Genomic DNA, 24,670 nt, shown 5'->3' on the forward strand with positions numbered 1-24,670 from the left:
TTACTGAAACCTGGATTATAAATGTTTGTAAAGGTCAGACGAACACTTGGAGCTTCCAATTTCCGGTCTGGCAATAAAAGCACTTATACCCCTTTCAGGGGCTTGGCATTTCAAAGTATTCTGCATCCTATCTAAATGGAGGGCAAATTATGTACAACAATGTGATATTACCCAACAGGCTGCTTCAAACAATGGATATTGAAGGATTACCTGGGTCATAAAGAACAATTCTATCCGATCTCTTGAAAATGTCATGGATTTCTGAAAGTCAGATGGAAGCCAGCCGACAGAACAGATGCCGTCATGGTTTAATGTTTCAACTGAAAGGCAACGTTGTCAAACTATTCAGCAGTCTCTCAATCATGCAGTGGCGTACCTGGCTAAGTTTTTGTGCTCAAGTCTCTGGAGTGGACTTGAACCCATGACACCAATTGAACATATTAAATCTAAATAAATTATTAGAAATATTAGTTAGAAGGCATGATTAACAGCTTTCTACAGAATTAGTCATGACAAGCAGACATGCTTGAAGTGACAATACCAAGTGAAATGGTTTCAGGCAAAAATTAAAATTCTGATCAGTAAAGTTTCTCCAGTCACAGTATTAAACTCTCTACTGTATTTCATAGTTTTTGAATGTGACGGATCCAAGTGCACAACAGCACATATCCAAAGTTATCCAGATTTTTAAAAACATGTATAAATCCTCTTTGCTTACAATTGCTTTATTAATTTGCCTAGCATATTTTTTTTGTTCTTCATAGTGTCTTCACAATTCAAAGTTTAATAAGAGAATACATCTATAACTATGGTTTATTCACTTAAACTGAATTGGGTACTTGAATGCACATAGCTGCTTTATAATTTTGTTTCTAATTAAATTTGCATACCCAGTGCTTACGAAACCAGAAATGCTGTAGTAATTGTGTTGCATATCAACAAGCTTACATATACAGCTTTATAGCTTCCCTCTGGTACTGCTTCTGACATGATTTATTTTAAATGTTATGCATTCTTGATAGCATTTCACTAAATTATACAGAGTAATAGAGGCAGCCCTTCATACTCATGAATCAAGGCTAACTGGCAGTGCACCAGATGGCATTTCTGTCTTTTAATGTGGAAGGCTTTGTACTGAGGCTACCCTATTAATGCATTTTAAACAGTTCATCCTTGGAAAAGATTTGTGTATGCATATCTATCCTCCCACTTCAAAGATACAGGAAAGACCATTATTGCAAGAGAATGTTACTAAATACCATAGAGCACAAATATCATCTTACATAGATACAAAAACAGAAGATAAACAATTCAATATCGTTATAATCTGGTGGAGATACTGAAGCACAACCATTGTAGAGTGCAACTCTGATTTTCTCATTTGAGTAGTAGAAATTTAGATTAAGGAGGGAGCTATATGGACTGTTATATTAATGGCAGACTGGGGAAAAAGTTACTAGCTAACTTAATTTTCCACTGATGGCTCCATTGACTCTTAGATTATGATATGCGTCCAGGTACTTTAGCAAGTTAGAGGATTTTTGGCTCAGTCTTTCAGGGAGTGAGTTCTAGATTTTCACTGGTATTCGTAGAGGTGGTGGGGAAGGGAAGCTCCATATCTTTCCTTATATCCTTCTGCCTTTCAAATTACACTAACTTTGTTTTATAAACCTCTCTGCCAATGAAACCATGTCCTTCATGTACACTCTGCCTAATTCTGTACTTTGATTAAATTACCGCTCAGCATTTGTTCTGAAGAACACATGCTTTACATTCCTCGACATTAAAATCCTGTCTTGAAAGCACTCATGCTACAAGATCCTTCCAGTATCATGTTGATCAAAATTGTACCAATACCGTAGCTAAGATCTATTTTATTAAGTTCCACATCAACCTCCTTGCTGTTACATCACATATCTTAACTAGTAAAGCTATGCCCATTTTGCGTTCTACCTGCTACCTTTAGTGATCTGCCAACATACACTTCAAGAACCCGTTCCTTCTGCACTGTTCAGTGTCCAGTTTTTTTTTTGCCATGTATTGCTTCACCTTGTCTGACTTCGCACAGAAGCTCACCTTCATGAGGCTAAATTCATAGTTTTGCCAGCATAAGTAACTTTTTGATAATATTTTGCAAAACACAATTGTCTTCCACACTTTGTAATACAGTGTATATGCAAACATATCATCTGTGGCTTTAACGTCTGAACTGCAAGGGATCTTGGACACAGCTCTGCAGGAAGCCCAATACATTTGATGGGAAGGCACTCGAATTCACAATCCTTTTGCTTCTGTCACTGCTGTAGATCAAGGCAATTCCAGGCAGTGTCACAAGGATACTTGAAATGTTAGGAATGGCTCAGGTATTACTGTGGGTCATAGAAATTATTTCCACCCATGCTGAATCAATTCACCTGAACCAGAAGAGTATTTTGAGACTACAGTTAGCTTCATATGGATAATAGTGGGAGGGAAGAAGATGGATTTTTTAAAAAAGTAATTAGTACCGATGTCAGCAGAAACTTTCAAGTGTGGATGGAGGTAGCATCTAATGCTGAATCCTATCCTGCACTTACAGCTGAACATCAGCTCAAGTTACAATCAGTTCAGCTTTCAGAATGAAACAGTAGCACAAAGAGGAGGCAGCTTTTAGTCAATTTATCTGGAAATAAAAGACAATCAAAGTTGTTCTTTATTTTGAGTCTCAAAATTTTGAACAGGAAAGTTCTCATAAATTTGTTGGCAAAGTATTGCTTCTATATAACCATATAACAATTACAGCATGGAAACAGGCCATCTCGGCCCTTCTAGTCCGTGCCGAACTCTCACTCTCATCTAGTCCCACTGACCTGCACTCAGCCCATAACCCTCCATTCCTTTCCCGTCCATATAGCTATCCAATTTAACTTTAAATGACAACATCGAACCTGCCTCAACCACTTCTGCTGGAAACTCGTTTCACACAGCTACCACTCTCTGAGTAAAGAAGCTCCCCCTCATGTTACCCCTAAACTTTTGTCCAACTCTCAACTCATGTCTTGTTTGAATCTCCCCTACTCTCAATGGAAAAAGCCTATCCACATCAACTCTATCTATCCCCCTCATTATTTTAAATATCTCTATCAAGTCCCCCTTCAAACTTCTACGCTCCAAAGAATAAAGACCCAACTTGTTCAACCTTTCTCTGTAACTTAGGTGCTGAAATCCAGGTAACGTTCTAGTAAATCTTCTCTGTACTCTATTTTGTTGACATCTTTCCTATAATTCAGTGACCAGAACTGCACACAATATTCCAAATTTGGCCTTACCAATGCCTTGTACAATTTTAACATTACATCCCAACTCCTATACTCAATGCTCTGATTTATAAAGGCCAGCATACCAAAAGCTTTCATCACCACCCTATCCACATGAGATTCCACCTTCAGGGAACTGTGCATCATTATTCCTAGATCCCTCTGTTCTACTGTATTCTTCAATGCCCTACTATTTACCATGTATGTCCTATTTTGATTAGTCCTACCAAAATGTAGCACCTCACATCTATCAGCATTAAACTCCATCTGCCATCTTTCAGCCCACTCTTCTAACCGGCCTAAATCTCTCTGCAAGCTTTGAAAACCTACTTCATTATCCACAACGCCACCTATCTTAGTATCATCTGCATACTTACTAATCCAATTTACCACCCCATCATCTAGATCATTAATGTATATGAAAACAACATTGGACCCAGTACAGATCCCTGAGGCACTGGCCTCCAATCTGACAGTTATCCACCACTACTCTTTGGCATCTCCCATCCAGCCACTGCTGAATCCATTTTACTACTTCAATATTAATACCTAACGATTGAACCTTCCTAACTTACCTTCCTTGTGGAACCTTGTCAAAGGCCTTAATGAAGTCCATATAGACAACATCCACCGCTTTACCCTCATTGACTTTCCTAGTAACCTCTTCAAAAAATTCAATAAGATTTGTCAAACATGACCTTCCATGCACAAGTCCATGTTGACTCTTCCTAATCAGACCCTGTCTATCCTAATCAAATCTATCCAGATAATTATATATACTGTCTCTAAGAATACTTTCCATCAATTTACCCACCACTGACGTCAAACTCACAGGCCAATAATTGCTAGGTTTACTCCTAGAACCCTTTTTAAACAATGGAACAACATGAGCAATACGCCAATCCTCCAGCACCATCCCCGTTTCCAATGACATTTGAAATATTTTTGTCAGAGCCCCTGTTATTTCTACACTAACTTCCCTCAAGGTCCTATGGAATATCCTGTCAGGACCAGGACACTTATCCACTTTTATATTCCTTAAAAGCGCCAGTACTTCCTCTTCTTTAATCATCATTACCACCCCCTCATCCAGATCATTAATGTATATGACAAACAACACTGGATCCAGTACAGATCTCTGAGGCACACCACTAGTCACTGGCCTCCAATCTGACAAATTTAGGGGAAGTACAATGAGATCTAGGTGTCCTTGTTCATCAGTCACTGAAAGGAAGCATGCAGGTTCAGCAGGCAGTGAAGAAAGCTAATGGCATGTTGGCCTTCATAACAAGGGAGTTGAGTATAGGAGCAAAGAGGTCCTTCTGCAGTTGTACAGGGCCCTGGTGAGACCACACCTGGAGTATTGTGTACAGTTTTGGTCTCCAAATTTGAAGAAGGACATTCTAGTTATGGAGGGAGTGCAGCGTAGGTTCACGAGGTTAATTCCCGGGATGGCGGGACTGTCATATGTTGAAAGATTGGAGCGACTGGAGTTATATACACTGGAAACTTAGAAGGATGAGAGGGGATCTGATTGAAACGTATAAGATTATTAAGGGATTGGACACGCTAGAGGCAGGAAACATGTTCCCGATGTTGGGGGAGTCCAGAACCAGAGGCCACAATTTAAGAATAAGGGGTAGACAATTTAGAACGGAGTTGAGGAAGAACTTTTTCCACACAGGGGGTTGTGGTTCTGTGGAATGCTCTGCCTCAGAAGGCAGTGGAGGCCAATTCTCTGGATTCTTTCAAAAAATAGTTAGGTAGAGCTCTTAAAGATAGCAGAGTGAAGGGATATGGGGAGAAGGCAGGAAAAGGGTACTGATTGTGGATGATCAGCCATGATCACAGTGAATGGTGGTGCTAGCTCAAAAGGCTGAATGGCCTACTCCTGCACCTATTGTCTATCATAGTTTCCATAACTTCCCTACCCGTTTCCCTTACCTTACACAATTCAATATCCTTCTCCTTAGTGAATACCGAAGAAATCGTTCAAAATCTCCCCCATCTCTTTTGGTTCCACACATAGACGTCCACTCTGATTCTCTAAGGGACCAATTTTATCCCTCACTATCCTTTTGCTATTAATATAACTGTAGAAACCCTTTGGATTTATTTTCACCTTACTTGCCAAAGCAACCTCATATCTTCTTTTAGCTTTTCTAATTTCTTTCTTAAGATTCTTTTTACATTCTTTATATTCCTCGAGCACCTCATTTACTCCAAGCTGCCTGTATCTATTGTAGGTATCTCTCTTTTCCCAAACCAAGTTTCCAATATCCCTTGAAAACCATGGCTCTCTTAAACTTTTAACCTTTCCTTTCAACCTAACAGGAACATAGAGACTCTGTACCCTAAAAATTTCACCTTTAAATGACCTCCATTTCCCTATTACCCCCTTCCCATAAAACAATTTGTCCCAATCCACTCCTTCTAAATCCTTTCACATCTCCTCAAAGCTAGCCTTTCTCTAATCAAAAATCTCAACCTTGGGTCCAGACCTATCCTTCTCCATAATTATATTGAAACTAATGGCATTGTGATCACTGGACCCGAAGTACTCCCCAACACATACCTCCATCACCTGACCTATCTCATTCCCTAACAGGAGATCCAACACTGCCCTTTCTCTAGTTGGTACCTCTATGTATTGCTGCAAAAAACTATCCTGCACACATTTTACAAACTCCAAACCATCCAGCCCTTTTACAGTATGGGCTTCCCAGTCTATGTGTGGAAAATTAAAATCTCCCACAATCACAACCTTGTGCTTACTAAAATATCTACCTCCTTACAAATTTACTCTTCCACTTCTTGCTCCCCATTAGGTGGTCTATAACAGTGGTCCCCAACCACCAGGCCGCAGACCGGTACCGGGCCGCAAGGCATGCGCTACCGGGCCACGAGGAAACGATATGATTTGGTGATATGAGTCAGCTGCACCTTTCCTCATTCCTTATCATGCATACTGTTGAGCTCAAATGCACATGAGCTCATTATGCACGTGTCATCCATGTCAGAGCAGGAAGGAGATCAACTCCTCGAGCTTGCGAATGGCGGCGGGCTGAAAAGTATGTTTGACATAACATCTCTGCCGGCATTCCGGATCAAAGTCAAGGCTAAATATCCTGAGATAGACACAGAAGCACTGAAAACGTTGCTTCCATTTCCAACATATCTCTGCGATGAATGCAACAAAAACTAAATTGCGGAATAGACTAGACATAAGGAACCCATTTGAGTATTGCTGTCTCCCATCACCCCTCGATAGGACTGTCTTGTTGCAAGAAAACAAGTATCCAGCCCAGGGCTCCCACTGATTCAGCGATATTGGTGCGTTGCAATGATCTTATATGTTCATACGAGGAAAATATGCACTGTGTGTTTAATATCCAAACGTTACTTAAAATGTTATGATGCTATTGACTATAAGTCACTTATATAACCATATAACAATTACAACATGGATACAGGACATCTTTGCCCTTCTAGTCCATGCTGAACGCCACTCTCACCTCGTCTCACGACCTGCAGTCAGCCCATAACCCTCCATTCTCTCTGTCCATATAGCTGTCCAGTTTAACTTTAAATGACAATATCGAACCTGCCTCTACCACTTCTACTGGAGGTTCGTTCAACACTTACTTCAAGCTCCCCTGTCCTCTCCTGATAATTGACTTATCGCTATATTCATGCGAGGAAAATATGCGCGGTGTTTAATATTAAATTCGTTAGATAAACCCTTTTAGAAACGAAATTGAGTGTATCACTTATCACCTATATTCCGGTCGTGATTAACACCGCCCCCCCCCCAAACAGAATCGCCAAAGACGATTTGCAGGAAAGAAATCGGCACGTGCATGCATGCGCACTGGTGCCTGCGCAAGGCTTCATGGTCATTGTAGTCTTTCTTGGGGTAAACACAATGTATTTGACTGCTACTCTTGTCCGTTGGCAACCATTCCCCCCCTCCTCCCCACCCCCCCCACCCGGGTCGGCCAGTCCGCAAAAATATTGTCAATATGAAACCGGTCCACAGTGCCAAAAAGGTCGGGGACCCCTGGTCTATAATACACCCCTATAAATGTTACTACACCTTTCCCATTCCTCAATTCCACCCAAGTAGCCTCCCTAAACAAACCCTCTAATCTATCCTGCCAGAGCACCGCTGTAATATTTTCTCTGACAAGCAATGCAACACCTCCCCCTCTTGTCCCTCCGATTCTATCACACCTGAAGCAACGAAATCCAGGAATATTTAGTTGCCAATCACACCCCTCCTGCAACCATGTTTCACTAATAGCTACAACATCATACTTCCAAGTATCAATCCATGCTGTAAGCTCATCCACATTTCTTTCTATGCTCCTAGCATTAAAATAAATGCAGTTAAGAGATTTTCCACCTCTTACTCTGTTTATCACTAACAGTGCAGACAACTTTTTCTTCCTTCTTCCCTATATCTGCTCCTACACACGCTGGTTCCCCTCCCATCCTTCTAAAAAGCATGAACAATAATTCACCACCTGAAAGTAATTCCCAAAGGTATCCAACATTTTTTTCTTTTCACAAAGGCAACATTTGTTGGATAGCCTGTTGGATCAGTTCAAGAGGCGATCCTAAATTCAGAGTTAAATATAGATAAAAACATCTGAAAAATCCAAAACTGGATTCCATGAGGAATTCAAATGGCATAAACCATAAAACAAAACAGAAAAGAAGAAAAACTAACCGCAACCTGTAAAAACTTTATATTTATGGCAAATACACCACTATACCTCCACCCACTAACCCACCCCTTCACATCCCCAACCACCACTACTTTATCATTTCCTGTCAGACACCTTATGTGCAGACACTACTGTGCCTAGCGTTAATTTATGGACATATGCTCATTTCATGTATCAAAGTTACCATATGTATTTACATTTACTGTTTTCTTTTACTATTGTGCTCTTTATCTTATTGTGGTTTTTTGTGCTGCATCAGATCTGGAGTAACAATTATTTAGTTTTCCTTTACACTTGTGTACTGGAAATGACATTAAATAATCTTGAAATCAGAAAGCTTGAAAGCTTGACCTACACTGAATATTGTAAAATGTAAGCATAAGTGTGTTTGTAAATCTGGTGGGAGCAAAGGATATTGGGAATAGTGAGGGTGAAGAGCTACTAGGGAGGGGAGGGTGCAGGACAAGTGGCAGGGTTGTGGTGCGGAGAGACACACCCAGCTCTGAGACACCAGGCAAGGTCATTTGATTCCAAACAATTGGATTATTGTCTTTCTGGTGCTTCCCGCTCCCTCCCCTCTCCCTTCCTCTTTTCCCAATTATGATTCCCCTCTCCCTGTCCCCTTCCTACTCTCAGTGCATATCAAAATCAAGTTTATCATTTATGTATATCAGGAAATTATATTTCTTGTGGAAGCAGTACAGTGCAACATAAAATTACTATGGTACTGTGCAAAAGTCTCTCTCTACATATATGTGCCTAAGACTTTTGCACAGTACTTTATGTTATGTTCCTTCACTATTAAGATCAGAGCTTGCTGGAGCTCTAGAGGTATTGAAAACCACTTTACAAACCACATATAAGTATTCTGTCCCTGAATTTACACAGTTTGAAATACCAATGATTATCTGCTTTGGAATTCTGTTTTCAAAAGTAATACAACCAATGCTCACATTTTCTTAATACCAGCTGATAGCTTCCATCTTTGCTTGGGTTCAGGCTGAAATACTCTATTCAGACAATAGTTACCTTACAACTTTAGGTTTATGCATACCCTGTGGAGAAGCATCAGATCAAAAACGATATAACACTTCAACTTCTTGTGGCTGCTCCCACCTTGTCCAGACCAAATGCATAGTCATGGACACTCACGAGCCCCTGTTACGCTGGCCTCATGGAACAGTCCATGTTCCTAGCAACACCCCCCAACTCTTTCTCCATTATACCTACAACTTCATTGGTGCCGCTTTCTAGGCCCACACCTGCCCATCACCTCTGGTGCTCCTCTCCCTTCGCTTTCTTCCATGCCCTTCTACCCTCTCCTATCAGATTCCCCATTCTCCAGCCCTTACCTCTTTCACCAATTGACTTCCCAGCTCTTTATTTCACCTCTCCCCCTCTCCCAGTTTCACCCGTTACCTACTACTTTGTATTTCTTCCTCCCTTCCCCCACCTTCATACTCTGGACGTCCCGTCTTTTTTTCCCTCCGGTTCTGATGAAGGGTCTCAGCCCAAAACGTCAATTGTTTACTCCTTTGCACAGATGCTACCTGGCCTGCTTTTGTGGGCTGCAAGTTATTTATTGCATCTGGTATTCCTGTTGTGGCCTCCTTTACACGAGTAAGACCGGCACAGGTTCAGTTACCACTTCCTGAGCACTTACACTCTGTCCACTGTGGCCACCCAGATCTCCCAGTTTCAGCCATTTCAAATCTTGTTCCAATTTCCACACCAAAATGTCTGTCATTTTCCTCAACTCCCAAATTGAGGCTAAGAGGTTAAGTACAAATTAGAGGAATAGCTATTCACATCCCACTTGGCTTGTCTGCAACCAGACAGGGTGAACACCAAATTCTCTCATTTCCAACAATTGCTCTCCACCTGTCCCTCATCTTTTTTCCTCCAGATCTACCTGGCCCCCAGCACCCTATACCTCTCTCACACCCTTGCCAACTGCCCATCACCTGCATATCCCTCTCACTGACTTGTCTTCCCCACCTTCCACACTTTGTTGAACGTTCCACCTTCCTCTCCTATCAGATTCCACAACCACCCATCACCTCCCAGTTTCAGACTTCATTCCTACAGAATACAGAAGCACGTGAAATTCCTTCGATCATTAGTTTTTGCATCCTTCCCTTTTCCTATCTGATGCCTCAAGTTTTGCCATCTCACAAAATTCATAGGTAGAGGAATTACACTGGGGGCCTACCGGCCTTCTCCTTGCTCAGTACAGTTCAGTTTGAACTTTGCTCTTTGCTGCCCTTCACTGATGTGAACAATCCTCAAGTTCTTGCAATGTAAATTATAAAGAATACCAAACATATTGGCGTTCAAAATAAACTCACTAACCACGTAAACAAGCCAGCAATATTGCAAATTAAATTTTGCATTTTCCAGCTACGAGTCTGGGAGTATTTTGCATTCAGTGATATAACTGATTACCCTCTTAATAAGCAATTGCATTAAAATCAAATGCAGTATCAAAACATAGCGAAGGCACTCATTTGTCTGCATTAAGTGTTAAGTTATTGCCTTCTTAATGCACTCTGCCACTTGTTCAGATTAGAAATAGAAATTTAGGTCAACACAAGTTAGGCAAATGTAATTAATAGACAGCGACACAAAAAAAAATGCTGAGGAACTCAGCAGGCCAAGCAGTGACCATGGAAGGGAAGAGGGCGGGTAAGTGGAGGGGGTGGAGCACAAACTGGCAGATGATAGGTGAATCCAGGTGGGGGGGGCGGCAGAGAAGACAGGTGGGAGGGTGGGAAGAAGTGGGAATGATACTAGAAACTGGGAGGTGATAGGTGAAAGTGCCAAAGGCCTGAGAATAGAATTTGATTGGAGAAGACAGTGGGGCATGGAAAAAAGGGAAGGATGTGAGGAACTTAAGGTAGGTGTAATTGATGGCAGGTCAATAAGGATGGGGGAGGGGAAAGAGATGCGGGAGAGAGGCCAGAGGGCAATGGTCACTGGAAACTGATACTGTCAGATCGATGACTACAAAGGAGGAATACAAGGTGCTGTTCCTTGTCCGCATATAGCCCATAAATCTCCAAGTCCTTCTCCTGTTTGTACCTATCCAAATGACTCATGTGATACAATTGTATCTTCAACCACTTCCTCTGGCAGTACATTCCAGATGTCAACTACCTTCTGGGTAAAGACTCAAGTTTCTTTTAAATTTTTCCCGTGTATTTGTGCCCTCAAGTTTTGGACTCCTCAACCCTGAAAAAATGACTATGACCGTCTATTTTATCCATACACTGCATAATTTTATAAACTATGAGATCACTCCTGATTCTCTTGCACTCCAGGGAACCAGTGTGGACAACCTCTCCTACAAGTTAGGCCCCCCCACCCCAGACAACATCTTTGTAAAATCTCTTCTGCATCCTCTCCAGGGTGACGAAAACTGTACACAATATGCCAAGTGCAGCCTCAGCAGTGACTTGTATAAATGCAACATAATGTCTCTACTCGTAAACATGATGCCTTGTCGGATGAAGATAGCGTGTTAAACGTCTTCTTTCCCACTGTCTACTTGTACAGCGGCTTTCAATGAATTCTGTGCCTGTACTCCCTGAACAAGTTCCACAAAACTTGCTAGCGCCCTCCCATTCACTGTTCAAGTCCCATCCTGGTTTGACAGTCCAAAATGCATCACCTCAAACTTATCTAAGTTACAATCCATTTGTCATTCCTTAGCTCAGGTGCTCCTAACCTGGGGTCCATGGACTCCTGGCTTAACGGCACTGGTCCAAACCATTGAAAAGGTTTGGAAACCCTGCCTTAGCCCAGCTCCATAACTGATCAAGGACCCTTTGCAATTCACTGTAACCTGCTTCATTATCAACAAAACATCCGAATCAGTAAATTTGCTAATTGTGTCATATATATTCATATCCAAATCAATCACATAAATAATAAATAAGAGGTCTCAACTCTAAACACAAGTGAAATAGCCATTAAAAACCTCATCCACCTACTATGTTACCACACATAGGTGGCCCTGATAGTCTATACAAGACCTCGTCTCTCCCTAGTCACCTATTTACTGTTACAATAACTGGAAAAACTTCTTGGGATCTTTAACCCTGTCTGCCAAATACATCACACATCTTTTTCCTTCTTATGCATGCTCTTAAACTTTTTATATTCACTCAGGATTCATTCATACCCAGCTGAATAAATGCAATGTTTATTCAGAGACTCTTACCACAGACTTGATGTTTCTCATAAGCCAAAGTTTCCTGAAGTGGTATGGCTAGCCTTCATCCAGGAACATGTTGCCTCTGGACTCTTGATATGACCTTCTATTTTCAAGATGTTCCTTCACCTTTTAAAACAGTCACTCAGCAACATCCTGCCTAACACCCTCAGAGTTCACTTCACTCCAGTTCAGCACTTTAGCCGGCTGGTGGCATAGTGACATCAGCGCCGGACTTCGGAACGAAGGCTCCCGAGTTCCAATCCAGCTGGCTCCCTTTAACGCTTTCCATCCGTGCTGGGTTGAGCGTCGAGCTAGCAACTCAGCCTCGTAAAAATAAGAAAGCCTGCTTAAAAAAAAACATCGTCATGACGGCATCCCGATGACTCCACTCGGAGTTAAGGTCTTTCTTCTCTTCTTCTTCAATTTAGCACTTTAACTTGCGAACCTGGTCGATCTTTTTTTCTATGTCTATTTTAAAACGGAATTATGATCACTGCACCCAGTGTGGTCCCCACTGAGACTTCAGTTATCTGGCCTGCTTTGCTCCCTAACAGGACATCCAGCAATGCTCCTTCCTGAGTAGGTTCCTCTGTCTTGGACACATTACTCAAACTCTGCCCCATTCAGGTCCTTTGCAGTCTGGATAGTCCAATCAATATGGGGAAAATTAAAACCTCCCACTAGTATTACCCTATTCTTACAACTACTGCAACTTCTTGATATACAAGCTTCTCAACTTCCCGCTGACTATTGGGAGATCAATAAAATAACCCTATCAAGATGACCATCCCATTCTTATTTCCAAGTTTGTCCAAAATGACAAGAATATCCTAAGTGTTGTTAAGCCCCCTGATATCAAAAAGGCAATATTCCTTCTACTCTTGCTTGTCACTCTGTCAATCCTAAAGCATTAGTATCCCGGAACACTGAGCTGCCAAATTGGCCCTTCTCTGAAACATAACATTATGACCATAATATTACATTTCCTAGAGGCATCCATGTGTTTAGTTATAGTACCTGTTACCACACCACTTTAGAATTTTAATTTAAGATAATTATTTCAGACACGAATTATCAGTAAACTTGCTTAATCCATGACCCTGTGATATTCTGAGCTGATGTTGAAGTATCTAAGCACTTCTACTTTGAACTCTAGCAATCATAGTTTAACTCCATCAGAAGTGAAAAGGACTGCATATTTGTCAGAGCTGAGATCTTCATCACTGAATCACTGCTTAAAATTAGTCACTGGATAGTCACACTCACCTGATGATCTCATCCATAATCAGTCGTCGTAGGATTTTGCCTTGAGAATCACATTAATCAGCCCATTCAATCTATATCTCTGCTAATTCAATTTCTAACTCAGTCCAAAACTTTTCAAAACTTCAAGCAACTAATTCCTTTTTAAAAGTATTTCTAAACCATGCTTTTAGAAATGTCAAAATTAAGCTGCATTTTAATCATTGCCAAGACATTTTCCTAAACTTTTCTAGTTTTGTACTTCGTGTTTCACCAAATACTGCACACAAAAACCACTCTTCATCACAATAAAACTGTTCATTATCAAAGCTTCCACCAAGACACACTCAAAATTCCCAGATTCAATGATACAGATAATTTAAATGCCACTGTCAAAAGTCTGGCTGAACGTTTTTTATATTTTTTCTGTATTTTTTCCAGGAATTTTATATCCTTCCAAGAATTAACAGTCAATCACAGAAGTGGGCTGGGGTCACACTAAAGCCAAAGTTCCTGCAGTGAAGGACATTAGCGAACAAGCTAGGATCTGGTAGCTTTATCATTACCATTGCTGGGACTAGCTGTTTTCATTGAACTCGCATTTAATTACAGCAAATTAAATTTCTGAGATGGCATGGAGGGACGTGACCTCCTCACTGGTTGAGAGCTCACTGCTTGTCCAGTAACTCAGCATGGATATATAGTTCAGCCCAAGCTCATTAAGCTAGAACACTAACTAATGATACAAGGGTTTTCACACCTGTGCAAAATTACATACAGTGGCTGGAGGTCATGTCAAATTTTCTTGTGTATAAATCTGTTTCTATCCAGATATGTGTAACTCGGCAAAAATCATTTATTTTATTTACAGATACAGCACAGTAACAGGCCCATCCAGCCCAACGAGCCCACGCTGCCTAATTGCACCCATGTGACCAATTAATCTATTGGACATGCATCTTTGGAACGTGGGAGGAAACAGGAGCACCCGGAGGGAGCCCATGTGGTCACGGGGAGATGCGTCATTTTATGATAGTGGATAATAGACGTTGTTGAGTATGATGTTAATGAGCAAGTTATAAAAATTGTGAGGAAACACCAAATTCCTAAGAGTGCACACCTCACACAACCTCTCATGGTCCCGGAACATCAGAAAAACTCACTAAAGCCTCTACATTCTGAGGAGGCTGAAGAGAGACGGACCGCGTACATCCATACTCACATTCTTCCACAGATGTGCAGTAGAGAGCATGCTAAACCGCTTGGTACTGAAACTGCACCGCAGCGGACAGGAAGGCTCTACAATGGATAGTCAAAACTACCCAATGCATCACTGCTATCAAAGACGTATACGGAAAGGTGATGGAAAAAGGCCAGTTAACAACACGGAGGATTCCACCCACCCTGCTCTCGGATGTTTGTCCCATTCCCATCAGAGAAGAGGCTATATAGCATCCATGCCAGGACCACTAAACTCAAAAACAGTTATGGACATACAATCTATGTATATAAACTATTTATTTTTAATGTATTTTTTAAATTGTGTTCTTTATCTTATCGTTTCTTTCTGTTCTAATCCGATCAGGAGTAACAATTATTTTGTTCCCCTTTACACTTGTGCAAAGGAAATAACATTACACAATCATGAATCTTGAAATAACAAAAAACATACTGGCTTGTCAGGGTATTTAGAAACATCTACTCATTGTACTAAAAGCCTTTATATCTATTTAAGGATTGGAAGTGGCAGGAGGAGAGTGGACTGACAGATACAAAGGGCTTTGAAGCAGCAAGTCTAGTTGCACAGTCACTTTCATTAGAGAGGAAGTTGTGAAACTCCTTGCTAAGGTAAAAGCTGGAGGAATATTTCCCAATTTTTCCTTGGCATGATCCCATTAAAACAGTTTTTTTCCAACCCCAATATGGTGTTGGAAGTAAATTAGTTACCTTTCATGTGAAAAAATTGAAGTTGTCAAGTTTTTTTTGCAGCCCTAACAAGGTTGGCAATCACTGAGCTGGAAGTATCATAGAATAACTATGTCTCTTATATTAAGTTGCACTCTAGACTTGCAGCTCACTTAATACACGCCATGATATAAAAGTTGACATCAATGAGCACAGAAAGAGAGATGAAAGTAATAAAGAACTGTATCTGGATGTTAATCATGAAGACCTTTTTCTAAAGCATACAGTCGGCCCTCCTTATCCGCGGGGGATTGGTTCTGGGATCCCCCGCAGATACCAAAAAATGCAGATGCTCAAGTCCCTTATATAAAATGGCGTAGTATTTGCATATAACCTACACACATCCTCCCATATACTTTAAATCATCTCTAGATTACTTACAATACCTAATACAATGTAAATAGTTGTTATACTGCATTGTTTAGGGAATAATGACAAAGTCTGTACACGAGACACAAGGCGAACAATGCTCAAACGAGTGCTGGAGAGAGAACTTCTGGGTTTTCTGAGAGTTTGACTGGTAAGATACACAGGGCTGGAGAAGGGGGAATCTAATAGGAAAGGACAGGTCATGGATGTAAGAGAAGGGGGAGGTAATGGGCATCCCCTCCACCATTTCTCATCCCCTTTTCCCTCTCTCATCTTATCTCTGTCTGCCTTCTGTCCTTTCCCATTAGATTGCTCCTTCTCCAGTTCTCTACTTTACCCCTCCAGGTTTCACCTATCACCTTGTGTTTCTCCATCCCCTCCCTCCACCTTTTAACTCTGACTTCTCATCTTTCTTTCCCTCCAGTCCTACTGAAGGGTCTTGGTCCAAAATTTTGACTGTACTGCTTTCCATCGATGCTGCCTGGCCTGCTGAGTTCCTGCAGCATTTTGTGTGTGTTACAAGCAGCACCAGGTGGAAGGGTCTATGGTTTGAGCGAAGAACTCTTCACCAAAAAAAAATGAAAAAGTGAGGAAACGAGGATGGAGGGAATAGGGGAAATAAATGCGATAAGATTGCAGACCACAGTTTCCAAGGTAAGATTACTTTTAAAACAGTCCACTGAAGGCAGAAACTGAAACAGAAACACCTTTTGGGAAAAAAGGATTCCCACTAATCATTCCCCAATCTACAGCACTTTCCCCTGCAGGTGTACTACATGTCCTTTTAACCTTTTCTCTTCCTGTCATCCGGGGAACAAAGCACTCCTACCAGGTGAAAGGCAATTCTCAAGCATTTCCTAGTGCATTTGGTTTGGTGCTCCTGATACAGTGCATCTATAATGGAGAAAACAAAAGCTGACCAGGTGTCTGCTTTGAAGAACACCATTGTTCAATCTGCTAGGGCAACTCCGGACTTGCAGCTGCCAATCAACTTAATTTTCCATCACCTCCCATTTTGAACTTGTTTCTTCATATCCTAAATTGCTCAAAATAAGATGCATTTTTTTTAAAGCTTATTTCCAAACTCAGTATATTGAATCTTTTGAGGCATTATTTAACTTAACAATTTCTGGCAATCCCTCCATTTTTTCTTCTCTTGCACAGACCTGGCAGTACCTGAAATGCCAGTTCTGATTCTCTCCTCCTGGAAGCAGCTTGCCCTGCTGAGCATTACCAACATTCTCTCATTTCAGGCTTCGAGCATCTGCAGATTTTTGCTACTCACTGTCCTGATTGTCTTCAGGGCCCTGATTTAAATTTAAATCTAACCCCTCTTTAAATCCTTCATTTCCAATTTTTCAATTGCTCCATTTCTCAAATATTGTAATCCTTTGACACCAAAGTGATTGTTATGCAGTCATCAACATAGAAGGAAGTAACAAGATCAAAAACAAGTTTATACACAAACAAAAACTTTATCATGGGAACAATTATATCTACATGTGTTTTTACAATTACTTAAGTTTTTTTAAACTGTTAAAACAGCACATTAAACATGCTCATTATACCTTTATTAATTTTTCCACTTTTTATCAAATTAAAACTCTTTTTCAGCTTTGAAAGCTCATTATTAAATATTACAAGGTTCACAAAAATGCTGAGTTATTTTAGGGAATAGTCAAAGAAAGGTGAGCAAGCTTGCATTAGCCTTACAACTGTGTTAGTGTGAAGCTAGATATGCAAATTTCCCCAAAAAACAGTTTTTAAAAAATCAGCTTGAATCAAAAGCTTTCGGGCTGCCAGGTCAAATTCTACATTGAATAATTCAGAAATCCTGTTGGAATAGAATTAATTGCATTAAATCTAATTACACAATTTCTCCTTTAATGAAAATGTGCTACTTAAGTATGAAGTGTAACAACATCTTTATTATGGTTATTCTATTTAATTAATCATATTAGGATTCAATCTTATTGTATTTTATAAATATGAATAGCTTTCAGAATTTGTCAAAACTATCAAAGATTTATGTCAAAGCAATATTATCGTGTATTCCATCTATGTCAAATTATTGCCTGGAAGCATTTAAATCCTAAGTTTTCTAATCATTCAAATATTAATATTGAACTTCAAAACTGTAAATTCAAAGATCAAACTGATGCAAGTTCCTAAAATACATTAATAATTTTACACTTGCAGAGAATTTATAAGATTTTAAAAATCACTAAGTCCATGATTTAGCTTGTCAAGATTGATCACAGCACATTACCATTCGTGGCACCAGCTTTGTTCTGCCTAGCTCACTAGTTTGTACAAAAGAGGACAGCTCTATACAACTAGCCTTTTCCAAAAATTCTGTAGTTTTCACTATTTAAATAAGATGATTCTGGCAAAATGTTAACTTTAGAATGGAATTGAATGTGTCCTGGAATAATTATTGCTTTTCCACTATCTAATCATGCAGTTAATCTAAAATCTAGGACTGTATTTGAGATTGGAATGCTGCCAATAATGGATAATTGACAGGAAAAATAAACAAAAAATTATACCTGTCACACTTAAATGATTACCACATGCACAATGAAAAGGGTTACACAGATTTGCTTTCTGAACATTTCCTTTCATTAATACTTTTGTATTGTCTCCCCCAGCAGATAAATGCCCTTGTATACACTTCATCAAACAACCCTTCAGAAAACAGTAGTGAATACTTGCATCAGATTTCTACAGAGGAAAATGCTACCAATATAACAGTAAAGACTGCAAAGCAAAATACTGGAAACATGAAATAAAAACAAAAACATGGAAATATTTAGTAATCATGTAACACCTCTGGAGAAAAGTGTCCAGAAATATTCTATCAGATGCATTAAATCAACTGTTCTGATGAAAGGTCACAATCCTCAAATGTTCACCAGTCTCTCTCTGCAGATGCTGCTTGATTTGCTGAGAAATGCCATCTATAAATTTGCTGATGATACAGCCATTGTTGACAGACTCTCAGATGGAGACGAGAGGGTGTACAGGAGTGAGATATACCAGCTAGTTGAGTGCTGTCGCAGCAACAACCTTGCACTCAATGTCAATAAAGCCAAAGAACTGATTGTGGACTTCAGAAATGGTAGGTAGGACAAGGGAGTAAGAACCAATCCTCAGAGGGGTCAGAAATAGAGAGAGTGAGCAATTTCAAGTTCCTGGGTGTCAAGATCTCTAAGGATCTAACCTGGTCCCAACATGTCAATACAGCTATAAAGAAGACAAGACAGCAGATATATTTCATTAGGAGCTTGAAGATATTTGGTTTGTTACCTAAAACACTTGAAAACTTCTACAAATGTACTGTGGAGAGCATTCCAACAAGCTGCATCACTGTCTGGTAGGTGGGGGGGGGGGGGGCGGTGCTAAAGCACAGGATTGAAAGCTACAGAAAGTTGTAAAATTAGTCCGCTCCATCTTGGGTACTAGCCTCCGTAGTACTGAAGACATTTTCGAGGAGCGGTGCCTCATAAAGGTACTGCCCATTAAGGACCCCTATCACCCAGGACATGCCCTCTGCTTATTGTTACCATCAGGAAGGAGGTACAGAAGCCTGAAGGCACACACTCAGTGATTCAGGAACAGCTTCCTCCCCTCTGACATCCAATTCCTAAATGGACATTAAACCCACGAACACTACATCTTTTTTTTTAAATTTCTGTTTTTGCAGTACTTTTAACTTAACTGTTCAGTATACACATATATTCTTACTGTGACTGAGTTACTTATTTATTCTTTATATTATCATATATTGCATCGTACTGCTGCCACCAAGTTAACAGTTTTCATAACATATACAGTACTGGTGATATTAAACCTGATTAAGATTCTGAGATTCTGGCATGTTAGGATTCATCTGATTCACCTAGGTCAGGGGTCCCCAATCTTTTTGGCACCGCGGACTGGTTTAATATTGACAATATTCTTGCAGACCGGCCGACCGGGGGTGGGGGAATTCAAGTAGGGTTAAACTCACCTCAATATGTCTTTTACAGTTAGGGTTGCCAACTTTCTCACTCCCAAATAAGGGACAAAAGTAGCAAATCCTGGGACACTTGTGTTTACCCCAGGAAAGACTACCATGACCAAGAAGCCTTGCGCAGGCACCTGTGTGCACATGCGTGAGTGACGTACGCATATGTGATATGCACATGCACATACATGGCAATTTTTTTCCGCACAAATCAGTTTTGGTTTAATCTTCCCGACTATACTGTACATACACTACTTCTACTTTATATAGGCTGTGTATTTATCACATCATTCCTGCTTTTACTATATGTTAGTGTTATTTTTGGTTTTGTGTGTTATTTGGTATGATGTATTAGGTTATTTTTTGGGTCTGGGAATGCTCAAAAATTTTTCCCATATAAATTAATGGTAATTGCTTTTTCACTTCACCCCATTTCGGCACGAACGGTTTCATAGGAACGCTCTACCTTAGTGGGGGAAATACGGGACAAGTGCGGTCCCGTATGGGACAAACCAATTTAGCCCAATGTACAGGATGTCCCAGCAAATACAGGACAGTTGGCAACCCTATGTTCAAGTTCAACAGTGCATGACAGGGAATGAGGAAAGGTGCAGCTGACTCATATCGTTTCCTCACAGCCCAGTAGCACATGTTCTGCAGCCCGGTGGTTGGGGACCGCTGACCTAGGAAATAACTGAAATTGCCGAGGCTCTTCTAATATTTCTTAAATAAGATAGCTTATGCCAAACAACTTGTGGATGACAGATTTCGCATTCATGTCTTTACAAGGACCCAGATGTAAATTTAATACCTAATTGTTAAAGTTTAATTGCAGTGTAGCAAAGTGTTTGGAGTCAATAACATGGTGCACAGGGAAAAATATGTACAGTAAATGAAAGTCAATGTAGTTGCTATCTTATTTGTGCCTTGTGCTGTGTATAATTGTTGGTACCATGTTTTGCAGCTTGGTCCCAGAGGAATGATGTTTCATTTGGCTGCATTCATGTGTATGGTTAGATGATAATTAAACTTGAATTTTAACTTAATAAAGGGGAGTTTATGAAGGTACACATGCATTTTCAAGTGGCAGTTAAAAAATATAGTGGGTGTTAACAAAATTAAAGTTTGTAAGATTAAAAGAACTAACTTAAATCCAAAACTAGGTTTCAGACTGGAGGACAATATATAACAGCATTTACCAAGGGTCTGTAACAGGACTGCTGCTCATTTAAATAATTTATTTAAATATCTTGGGTAGAAGAAGAATAATTTCAAAGACTGCCATGAGAGAACTGAAAATGGTAAACAAGATAGCAATAAACTTTGAGGACCAGAAACCAATCGGTAAAATGGGCAGACACATACCAGTGAAATTTAAATCAGAAGTGCAAAGCAGCACACTGAAAGATAGAGTGGTAAAGGGAACAAAGTGGCCTAACTTTAAAGGAAGTGTAAGAACAGAAAGCTGGGATTATATTACACAAATACTCTGCACAATAGAAGAAATTGCAAAGGATCTTTTTTGAAAGAAGCAACAAATGTGATCGAAGGCAATGGTAAATGTTGAGATATGGGATTGGAATTGTGATATACTTTTACTTTTTAAATCCAGAGATAGAAATGAAAGAACCGGAAGACATATTTATGGTGGTCAGAAGAATGACGGGCAATTCTGTGAAACGGGGACTGAGATGCACTGCCTGAGGCCGTTTAACAGCAGCTTTCAAAATAGGGGGAGGGGTGGGAAATATTGAAAAGAAAGATTTACAGGGACATGGGAAAAGAATGGGGAAGTGAGATCAAATGGATAGCTCTACCAAAGCAAAGGCATAAAAGACCAGATAGCTGTCCTCCGCACTTTCATATTTCTTTCTGCAATTCCACAACTGATTCATCTGTTGTTTTAAACTGGAGACTTGAACTAAACTGCATCATTACCTGCTGCTTCAGTTATCTTCTGCCCTCACACCTAATCACATTTCAGTTTAGGGAGCAAAGAACTTTGCTTCATACACTGTTAACCTGGATCAATCAAAGATACCTTTAATCAATGGTATAAACCAGTTGAAAGAGGTTCAAACCAATATCTCATAACTTGACCAATTGTATTCCATCTAGCAGTAGAAATGTTGCAATTAGCTTAGTTATCCTGGTTTGACAGGAGAGATAGAGACTGCCAAGTCTTATTTTTTATTTAATATTCGAACCTAGCAAGATCCCAAAATAGCAAAGGAGATAAACTGATGTCCCTGTATTTTAATACTGGTCAAGAGATTAAATTGTACAAAATCTCAGTGAAAACTACTTTGTTATGGGCGATTTTACATTCATGCAGAGATTTCTGACATTGACTTTAAGTTTCACACATTGACAACAAAGCATTTTGCTATGACTTAAGAACTAGACTCCTACAACACAGAAACGTGATCTTCCTTTCATTATACCCATGTCCATTATCAAGTATCCACTTTACTAATCCCAGTTAGCAGCACTTGGCCCATAGCCATCTATGCCCACATGATTCAAATGCTCTAGATACTTTTAAAATGTTAAGCCTTCACCACCTCTGGGTGATTTTTTTCCTCTCAAAGGCTCTAATTCTCTTACACCTCACCCTAAACTTATGCCCTCAGGTTTTAAAATGTTTCCGTTATGGGGAATAATTTCTCACTACCCACCCTAATACGGTTCCCATGATTTTGTGCACCTCCATCAGGGCCCCACTCGACGAAAAACAAACCTAGCTTATTGAGTCTCTCTTCATCATTGAAATGTTCCATTATAGGCAACATCCTGGTAAATTTCCCTTACGTCCTCTCCAGTGAAATCACAACCTTCTTATAGTATGGTGACCCGAACTACAAACAAAATTTTATAAAATTCTGCCACTTATCCCATGCCATAAGCAATCTAAGTACTTGACTTCAAAGCGAAACAATAATGCCTGAATTTTGGGTAGACTGCTCTAAGAATTTCATCTTGCAATTTTCATGTGTGTTGTAAACCAGCACAGAGTACTCAAGCAACGAGTAGCCACACCAATTCATCAGAAAACTATGTTAGGATGCTAATGAATTTCCTTTTCAGCATTCTAATTAGCTGGAGGTCTCTTTGGCTGAATGTAACGCATCAGCAAAACTTTTTTTTGAAAGAATACTAGATTAAGACATAAAAGGACAGCTTCAACTTCAAGTAGCTACTTGCAGAGCAGTCTCTGTCCGAGGCCTCTGTCGGTCAGAGCTGACCACGGATATTGTGTCCCAGCTGTCTCGATACACAAGCCCAGGCAGTACGATATGGAGCAAGCTGTTGCCCACGTAGCAAGCTCCCCCTCTCCACGCAACTGATGAACCCAAAGGAACGGCAGAGACTGATACAGTTTGGTACTAGCAGCGTTGCAGGAGTTGACAGTCAGTAGCCTTAGACACTCCAGCGTAGGGTCTCGAGCTGTGTCTTTGGCCATTTAGTTTTATGCCAGTCAATACTGGTAAGTACTTTAGTCTGAGCGCTGCCCCCTTCAGAAAACCAGTCAGAATCAGAACCAGAATCAGAACTACTGCCATATGTTGTGAAATTTGTTGTTTTGCAGCAGCAGTATATTACACAATAAACGCTATACATTAAGTATATAAAAAAGAAAATTAAATTGGTGCAAAAAGAAGAAGAATACTGAGGTAGTGTTCATTGTCCATTCAGAAGTCTGATGGCAGAGGGGAAGAAGCTGCTCCTGAGACATTGTGTACCTCCCCGACAGCAGCAATGAAAAGAGGGGGCATGCCCTGAGTGACAGTGGTCCTTAACGATGGATGCCACCTTTTTGAGATATTGCTTTTCGAAGGTGTCTCATATGCTGGGGAGGCTAGTGTTCATGATGGAGCTGGATGGGTTTACAACTCTCTGCGGTTTTTTTCCTGATCCTGTGCTGTGGCCCATCTGTAACAGATGGTGATACAACCAGTTAGAATGCTCTCCGTGGTACATCTGAAGAAATTTGTGTCTTTGGTAAAATACCAATTCTCCTCAAACTCCCAATGAAATCAGACACTGTGATGCCTTCTTTGAAGTTGCATCAATACGTTGGGCCCAAGAGAGATAGATCCTCAGGAGGTGCTAACACCTAGAAGCTTGAAAACTACTCACTCTTTTCATTTCTGATCCCTATACAAAAACTGGTGTGTGCTCCATTGACTTTCCCTTCCTAAAGTCTATGATCAATTCCTTGATCTGACACTGAATGTAAGGTTGCTACTGCGACACCACTCAACCAGCTGATCACACTCGTCATTGCCATCAGAAATTCTGCCAACAATAGCTGGGTCAATGGTAAATTTATAGATGCCGTTTGAGCTGTGTCGAGCCACGCAATCAGAGGCATGGTGTAGAGAAAGTACAGCCATGGGCTTGATGAGGTGTGCCACTGTTGACTGGCAGCAAGATGTTATTTCCAGTCCGCACAAACTGTGGTCTTCCAATGAGGGGGTCAAGGATCCAAGAGACAGAGAGGCAAAGGATTTGGAGCTTGTTCAGTACAACTGAGCGTATGATTACATTGAATGCTGAGCTGTAATCAATAAACAGCAGCTTGACATAAGCATTGCTATTGTCCAGGTGAATCAAGGCCAAGTGGAGAGCCAGGGAGACTGCATCTGCTGTAGAGCTATTGTGGTAACAGGTAAGTTGCAGCGGGTACATGTGAGTGCCACTGAGCAACAGTCTTCTGACTTCCAATCTGAATAACGACTACTTACTACTATCCTCCGTTTCCTGTCATTAAACTAGTATCCAACTGTGACAGTAATATTTCTAATTTAATGGGTCTCAATACTGATTTCCACAGAGTTTT

The 24,670-nt window shown here is 40.4% G+C and overlaps 1 protein-coding gene and 1 long non-coding RNA gene across 2 annotated transcripts in view; both read right to left on the minus strand.

Moving 5' to 3' along the window:
* The window catches only part of ccnjl (cyclin J-like), a 75,713-nt gene that overhangs the window by 13,489 nt on the left and 37,554 nt on the right, over window positions 1-24,670 (minus strand). The gene's annotated exons all lie outside the window — the stretch shown is intronic.
* On the minus strand, window positions 235-13,583 carry LOC140200408 (uncharacterized). Its single transcript, XR_011886618.1, has 3 exons — window positions 13,509-13,583; window positions 12,249-12,585; window positions 235-320 (listed from the first exon to the last, which is right to left on the minus strand). It is a non-coding gene; the product is annotated as an uncharacterized lncRNA (long non-coding RNA).

This window comes from Mobula birostris, chromosome 7 (genome assembly GCF_030028105.1).
Source record: "Mobula birostris isolate sMobBir1 chromosome 7, sMobBir1.hap1, whole genome shotgun sequence".
Taxonomy (NCBI): domain Eukaryota; kingdom Metazoa; phylum Chordata; class Chondrichthyes; order Myliobatiformes; family Myliobatidae; genus Mobula; species Mobula birostris.